General features: G+C 34.7%; 1 pseudogene; it reads right to left on the reverse strand.

The window, feature by feature from the left end:
* Nucleotides 1-267: 267 nt before the first annotated feature.
* LOC120150118 lies at nucleotides 268-8,191 on the reverse strand (annotated as a pseudogene).
* Between the last annotated feature and the right edge of the window lie 1,052 nt (nucleotides 8,192-9,243).

Here is a 9,243-nt window from a genome sequence, read left to right on the forward strand (position 1 = left end):
ATTCACTGAGTGCTCTGTTCATTTACCCCTAATTTTAACAATAGATTAATTTCACTTATTAACTTTAAATCGTTTATATAATAAGAGGATAGATAAAAATTTATTTATTGAATGAAAAATCATGTAACCTTTTGAAAAATACACGAGAGATGCAAAAAGCACTGCCTAATATTTGCTATGAAAAACAAAGGGTAAAATATCTAATTTCCAAAACAAAGTTAGTAGATATAAATACATTGTGATTGGTGAATTGGAATTTGTGTAAAATTAAATTAATGTTTGATTAATTCCAAAATCTGTCACAAAGGTTTTGTGGAAGTAGAACAAAGTTAGCCGAGATTGACCTTCAAAATAAACATATACCCTTTTCAGTCAACCTAAATCAAAACAGGTCTGCTTCTAACTCATTCCACCTTCTTGCTTTCATCTTGAGATGCAACCGCCGTCTTTGACTCGTCAAACTCCAATAACTGCATCGCAATCCAGTACAACATTAAAAATCCTAAAACGAAATTGAATTAGAGAGTTCATGCTAGAGAGAAGCAAACAAAGGTGGAGGACGACGAACCGGTTTAACTTCTCCATTCCAAATGCAGTGAGCAGCCAAGAAACCCAATAACAGCCGGTACGATACAAAGTGCAGGCTGAAAGCTCAACATTCAAAGCAGATTATCAGGTTCTCGTGATAGGTGTGAGTGCATATACCCCCACGATTAAATTTGAAACTTTCACTCGATGCATCTGCATTCATTAGAGAGGGTCAACGAATACTTCACCTGTGCAGCTTGAAACCAGTTCATGACAATAATTGTAAGGACCATCCTACTGCGTATCCCAAAATGCACTCTTAAAATACTGGCTCTCTTTCCCTCTAGATACATCAAATCTTAATGCTAGCGCTACAAAAATGCCTGCAACCATTATAAAGACGGAAAATATTTGATCCTGCCATATCTGTTAAAAGGAATAATAGTCGATCAAAATGAAATTAAAAGAAAAACATTTTTTTAACCAGTAAATTTAAATTATCCATAATTTTACATTACTAAAACTCGTAAAATTAACAGCCAGTATCACAGCATTAGGAGAACACCAGCAGCAGATAAATCACTGCACATAAAATTTTGTAGTCTGTCCTGAGCAATGAAGATGAATGGCTAAGAAAAACTTCATACTCAAACAACAGATCAATGAGCTTACAGCAATAAATGAGATCATACTTTACAAACAGAATACTATTAAATAGAAACTCAAGCATATAACTTATGAATTTCTTAAAGCTAATTTAACAGCTTCTGTCTGAAGTTAAATGATTAGTAAGCATTAAAATTTCAATGCGTTTGAAATGAAATAACGAGTTGCCAAGACAAATACATTAGACCTCTAGTAATAGAACAAAATACAGTGAGGAAAGGAAACAGTTGTTTAGACATCTCCTGTTTCAAAATTCAAGATCTTATTACTTTTTCTTTAATAAAAAAAAAGAAATACTAAACAAGAGTTCTGGTCACAACAACAGCATGCATTACACCTACCAACTAAAACCAGATATCAAAATACAGGAATTACAATGTCACCAAGTCCGAGCAGGAAAATGGTCGTGCAGAGTTTCCTGTTGGGAACAAGAGCTGCAGAAGAGTTGTTTAAAAGAAACCACATCACCATGGGTAACAAATTTAATAATACATTGAAAATATAAACTACGTATGTTGAAACAAAAGCAAACCAAGCTAAGTGTTTCAAATTAAAAAAATAACAGACCTTTATGGGAGCATCAAAGCCTTTGCAACACTGACCATACAGGAGTGAAAAAAAACCCAGAAAATGTCATATACAAAAAGCCCAGTCTGCACCAAATAAAAAGGGAGAAAATCATACAAGAGGAAACATATCTGAATATGAGAAGACAAGTAAATAATAGTAAAATATAGCTTGCCAATTTGACTAATCAGCAAAAGAACCATAGCTTTAAGATTTGGCTAATCAGAGCAAACTAATAATAACCTCAAAAACTCAAAGAAAGTGTTAGCATTCAATGTAAATAGAAGCTGCGAGGATCAATTTAAGTCTCCAAAAAAACATTTGCTAAGAAATAAACTGGGTCTATTTTTTTTATAGAAGTTGGAGGTCTCATTAAAAACTCCCTTCGTATTCATTCATACTAAAAGTATGTTAACGAACATCGGAAGGAAGAAAAGAGTACCTCAAAATTTTATTGATAATATTACCCGATACAAAACACCACGGAGTAACTCACATGGTGATGTACACCATTACAACAAAGACCTTAACTTCAAATGACCTCATCCAAAGCCACAGTCTAATCACCTTACTCCTAATTACACCACCAACAGTAGAATAAAACATCGCAACAGAACATGATACAAATTAAAAGCAACACCTACAACCGTAGACTAAACAAAACCACAATTGAAGAGACAAGATCAATGAGACTCGTCTTCTTCAGGAGCCCAAGAGTTGGTTTGAATGAAGGCTCTATCTCATGCACCATGACCTTGAAGAAGTTGTCACCAACCTTCAATTCCACCAACGCATCAATTCTCGAATCAGCCTTTGTGAGGACTTGAATTTTTGCCCGATCAAAGGTTGATGGAGAATGACAACTTTCGTCGAGCTAGTAATAAACCCCACTTCTCAACAATGTTCTTGAAAGTATCCCAATTCCATGCGTGAAAAGGAACACCCTCGCAAACTAACCATACTCGACGATACTCCATTACCAACTTTCTGACCAAGCTTCGACTATGGGAGAACCACTCTGCGAGAATCTTTGATTTATCGTTCTCCACACTTCTCAATGAAACATTGTCTTCGAAAATCATTAAAATCGCATTACCAGCAGCTCTCATTAAGGTGAAACGATACTCCATTACCAAACTTTCTGACCAAGCTTCGACTATGGAGAACCACTCTGCGAGAATCTTTGATTTATCGTTCTCCACACTTCTCAATGAAACATTGTCTTCGAAAATCATTAAAATCGCATTACCAGCAGCTCTCATTAAGGTGAAGCTAATGAGGCCCTTCGCTTGCATTTGTCTAGCGAGATGACCAATTTTGACAAAGTCCTGCACCACCCACTAGACAATTGCTCAACACCTGAAGTTTTTCTTTATCTATAACACCTTCAACTTTATAAAGATTCTTCCTCGAATCATCTTCCAACCCGGACTTGCGAATAACACTTGTCGAGGACTTCCTCCAATAGGAATGTCGGGGTTTGAATTTAACGAAAGAAACACCAATTTTGCTGTCGTCGATACGAGAACCATTCATATTTGAGATCGCTCTCCTTGCTTCTTCAATTGTAGCATAGCGAACAAAACCAAAGCGAACCCCATTCAAATTCCTTTTTCAGGAATGAAGGCATCCATACTCGACCATGTGTACCAAATATATCCAAGTCTCTTCCAATGGATCTTCTCCGGAAGGTTCTCAATGAATAACGAGACGCATCCATTACTACCCATTCCTACCGTTTATATGACCTTCATTCTGCCTGTTTTGAAATCCGTTTCTTCTCGGTCTCGCTACTTCAGAAGATTTTTCATTGGAATACCTTCTTGTTTCCATGGTGATCCACTTCAGCAGCAGAAAGAACGGGTATTGCCTCCACTAAAGAAAGCTTCTCCATCCTATAATTCCCACCTTGCGAATGAGACATACCACTGTCATCAATCCTAACCACAGGAGGTTGACAGTCTGATGTTCCTTTAACAACGCATTATTCCAAGGAATTGGTTGAGAGGACGTTCACCCACCTCGCAGAAATTTCTCTTAAGTTTTGCTGATTATGGTGGGAAGGACAGTGCCTGTAGGTAGTGCCGTCGGACTCAACTGTCCAACCAGCCTCCGAGCCAAGGCTGCCAAAACAGCGTTCATATCAGAACGCACGGGAAGAGAGAAATCACCATATTGCCTCAAACCGGCCTGCAAACGTCTGGTGAAAGCACGCCTGTTCCGTTTCCAAAGCTTAATCTCTAGTTCGCCTGGGCTGAGACGGGGTTGGGGCTCCATGGAGAAATCTGGAAATGAACAGAAAGTTGGAGGAAAGGGTTTTTCCTAGCCGAACCAGATTTCTGGAAAATAAAGGATAATAAAAAACGATTCTCGACACAAGGTAGGGGGTTCTGGATGCAAGACGACGCTGATTCTAGTGGAGAAACGATGATGTGCACAGGCGGCGGAAAGCGGCGAAAAATGGCAGTGGGCTTCTTGAAGATCTGCGTTGATTGAAAGTCTCAAACGCAAATCTAAGGCCAGATTTGATATCACAGATAACCGGCGATCTTCACAAGAAAAAATCGGCGTCAAACGGTGGTCGGAGTGTGGCGGCAGACAGCTGACAACGGCGGCGTGCGACGGCTGATGACTGGTACCGGAGAAGAGAATAATAATCAAAAGCGTCTGGGCTCGTGGAAATTTGAAATTTGAAACACCTAGGTTAGAGAGAGCTGGAGCTTCTCTCACTATCAAAAGAAAAAAAACAAAGGGGATTTCTCACAAATAGCAAGCAATACTAGTAAATTACTCTTTAAACAATGTGAATCATTGGAGCTGCGCAAATATATTTTCATGGAGATGGCTGTTAATGGTGGGATTTGAAAATACACGCCCAAGATACAAACTGATCATCATTTACAGGTCAGTCTTTTGTTCATCCAATGCACTAAAACTGGGTCTATGGATAAAACCTTAGAAATAAACCGCCATAAAAAAGTTGTTTTATTCAAAAGATCAAAATCAGCTGAAAAATGCAAATATTGCTACACTTGTTAAAATAAATAAATAAATTATGAAGCTAACTTGTCTCACTAACATGGAATAAACACTTCATGAATAACAAACTAAAACCGCAAATCCACTTCTTACCAAGAGAATGGCACCAGTCTTAAAAGATCCAAGAGAAAGCATTTCAATTCCCTGCAAGAACCAACAAAGGAAGCTTCAAACAGAGTCTAGCTAATATGTGCATTCCACTTGACAAAGAACAGCCATAAACTTCGATAAATAGGAGGAAAAAGCCAAGGTGATAAAAGATATATGAATCATATTGTCATCATAAAATTGTTAAAACATAAAGAAAATGAATATGTTCATAATCATAGAACTGATTAATTGAACCCTAGCCACAAATTTGATTGTATCAAGTTATCAACGACATGCCAACATAAATTATTTCATAGTCTATATCTAAAGGACTTGACAGACTGAAGCAAATGATAAATCAAATTATGTCGACAATTTAAAATGCATGGGAAAAGGACTTGACCGGAAGAACTTTTCAGCTAACAAAAATATGAACCTCCAATTTCAGTGTTTGATTTGCAACAAAAAAAATATACCTAAAAATATCGTTTTGTTTGGGTCTCATGGCAAGATCATAGAAAAGGAATTTGTGAGTTATATTACGATTAGGATTAATTATTAGTATTTTATGAGTTATATTACGATTAGGATTAATTATTAGTATTTTATTTTTATTAGTAACTCTAGAAAACTATTTTGAGGAATTCTATCCTATCTAGACACTCAACTAAACTTATAAAACAGCCCTGCCGTAACTTCTCAATTTACGATAAGAAATAAAAAAAACATATTTTTCATGAATCCTATTTCTACAGAATTAGATATCAAGCACCAAATTAACTAGATAAGCAAATAGCGAAGTCAACACAATAGGTATTCAGCCAAACCTGAATGCAGAAAGCAAGACCCAGAATGTTATTAGCCAACCAATGCTTCTGTGAAGCATACCATGCACAAAAAAAGGTTCCAGGGATTGCAGCTATGATCTGAGACCTTGTGAACTCGATCTCAAAAGCTGTTTAAGAATGTTTAGGAAAGGCATAAGGAAAAACACCATTCTGAATAATACAAACAAGGTAATATCAACTACATCAAATAAGAATTCTAAGGAGCCAATCATGGATATAGAGTACTTATAAACTGCCAAAGGAACATAGAGTCCCAAACAAAAGGTATCACGACAATCAAAGAATTAATTTCATTTTGGATCTATGTAAATTCCAAAGGCAAATCCTGGAACAAAATTGAACCGGAACATAAAAAATAAAGCCAGAAAACGTAAGCATCTACTATCCTTTAATAAAAAATAAATTTAAAAAAGGTTCCTTCTGTCAGAATATAACTTCCTTCTCCACAAAAGAAACCAATCTAAAGTAATTTCAGAGATGGCAAATAACATAAAAGCAATCAGGAAGAAACACTCAAGAATACTGGTATATCCAGAATCTTCTGATCAAATATAAGATGCAATAAAGCAGAACAATGCAGAATGTCATAAGGAGATACAGTTGAAGCAACAGTTGTAACAAAAGTAAAAATTGGAGGAAAGAAAGGGTTATATCCAGCTCAAAGACTAAAAAACTCATACAAATAAAACTGAATATGAAAACTTCAAAAGAATAATAAATGGGCATACAGCGGATGTATGGAAGACGCCAAATAAGGTCCTCATTCCAATGCTTTGGCAAGAAGCGCTTTATGGCAGCACAATCGTTGCCCTTAGAGTGATGGCAGAAAGAATAAATAAGATGATTATACAAACAAATACGACATCAGGAAAAATAGTTGTATAAGGTAAAATGTAGCATTAAATCCATATGGAAAGAACATACGAAAGAGCGGCGACACCAAGCACAAAGAAATAGCATGTCAAGACAGCATTAACCAAGTCTTTTGATAAGAACTTGAACAGCAAGAAAAGTGATAACAACATTGCACTCCCAACAAATGGAAAACGCATAGCATGCGCATTAGACATTGTTTCCTGTACGAAACATGACATTGTCAGCTCTGACCTATAAACCTTAATAACAAAAAAATGGCAAAAATTAATTTAAACGCTATAATACTCACTGCTGGAGGGGTTGGCTTCACAGAACGATGGCTACCCACATATACCGTGAGGCATGCAGTCAAAATAACATTCAAATTAGGGTCTATCTTCACGACAAGCGGTGCCAATGTCAACCCTACATTTAACAAATCAAGGATGCAATTAGAAAGAGCGCAGCTTCTTAAGCACACATGTGGTTCCTTAGATTTTCAAATCTGACATTGATTCACAATAAGAACACTCTTGGTTCCAAATATTCTCTAAAAGAATCAGCAGCAAGGCCGATATCTATCATTTCCCCAGTATATTAAGCACATTCATGGGTCAAAATCTAACATATTTAAAGATACCTAATAATGCATTTCGACTAAGAAAGGTGGTGATATGCAATGCATAGCTCATTTACTGATTGCTGCTTTTGCTTATTACATTTTGGTTCATGAAAACGTTGATACATGTAAACAAAAGTGTAAAGAACAAAATCAATACGATTAAAATAAGCAGGTGGATAAAGTGTAACACAAATTCTAACAAATTGTCCCATTAAAAACTACAGACATGAATTTGTTAATTCATAATTACTAATAAAGAAATAGATTTTATATGCAAGGCAGCAATCAATAAGAACCTAAAATGCTGTTCCTTTTTTTTCTTTCTTGTTTTCAAAACTGCAAATTTGATCAAATGAAATCTAATCCCATTAAATTTTCCACATGTCATCCATTACTACTTTATAAATAAGACAGAGATCATTCGTGTCTTAACTCTATAACAACAAAGCTACCCCATTTTACCCAATCTACACATTCCCAAATTTCACCCTCAAATCATTTCTTTCGTACCAGTTCTCATTTTCTTTGCAACACAAACCATAAGACACATTAACTAACTAAAGCATCTATGGTCCTACTCAACTAAATTGAACAACTGAATAAACAAATGAAAAGAGAGTATCCAATTAAGAAAGCAATTCTTTCAAAGTCAAACAAAATTTCAATAAACTGAAATTAAGCAAGAATATATCAACAAAAGGCAAACCCGCTAATGCCAAATTGGCGAGTCTTTCGGTGTTCTTCATCGTCGTCGTTTATTTTTAAAAAAAACACAGCAAAGAAGACTAGAGCCTGTCTGTAGCTAGAACAAGAATAAAAAGTTAAATCGAAACACTTAATCCAATAATAGAGATTTAAAAAAAATATATAGATTCAGATGAATTTTTATGTAAAATTAGGGATTAGAACCTTGATCTTGGTATCCTTTCTTTCTCTCTCCGTGGAGTTTTACAGATCGGATAACAAATATTATTTGTCTTAATTCTTTAATATATTTTTTTAGCTTTGAGAAAAAACTAAAAAACGCCCGGGGAAAAAAACTGCTTCGAGTCATAAAGAAGTTGACGTCCCAATGAGGTGCCATATCCAATCAATTTTCGCCACGTCATCTACAAAATATCTGTCTTCCCCACGTTTCACTTTTCTCTCCACTTTTCTCCTATGGAGTTAGGATAGACGGCAATTAGGTGTGGAAAAATTGAAAATTGTGGGGATTTGAATCGACGAGAATAGGAAATAATTGAAATATTTACTCACAGGGATAGGATAGGAAAATTTATCCCGAAGCTTAAACTGAGATGGGATAGATATTACTATATCTAAATCGTGGGAATAATTGAACCGTGAAGATCCCAAAATATGATATTATGGATCTTTGATATTTTGTAAAATAATTATGGGGATTCTCGAAAATATATGTGAGATTACGTGTTGTTACTGTTACATCTCAAATGAACTAAATTGAAGTTTACATCTTTTCTTATTTAATATACATTGATTTGTTGAGATTTAAAATAGTTAAGATTGTATATATACATCTGATGTTAGATGAATATTAACGTTTGAAACTTTTATATTATAGATAAATATCATTTAGATAATCTGATATATCGTACAAGTTTTAAGTGTTGCATTGATTTAAAAAATGTTTGTTTATTTTTTGGATGGGGATTAACCGAAACCCGCATAGATCCGTAAGGGATGAGTATGAAAAAAATCTCCGAAACATATGTAGACTCATTTTTCGCCCGAAATTATTTTGTTTTCTTTTTTTTATTTTATCATATATATATTGTATATAGTTTGAAAACATTTTTTAAAAAATATATATATAATATATAGTTTTGAAAATATGTTTGAAAACATTTATATATTGTATAGTTTTTAAAATATTTTGAAAATAAATATAATATATAGTTTTTAAAACATTTTGAAAATATATTTACGTTTTTAAAACATTTTAAAATATATAGTTTAAAAAACATTTTGAGAACATATATTATATAATTTGAAATCATTTTGAAAAAT

The sequence above is a fragment of the Hibiscus syriacus genome, unplaced genomic scaffold (genome assembly GCF_006381635.1).
Source record: "Hibiscus syriacus cultivar Baekdansim isolate YM2019G1 unplaced genomic scaffold, ASM638163v2 tig00002793_pilon, whole genome shotgun sequence".
Taxonomy (NCBI): Eukaryota; Viridiplantae; Streptophyta; class Magnoliopsida; order Malvales; family Malvaceae; genus Hibiscus; species Hibiscus syriacus.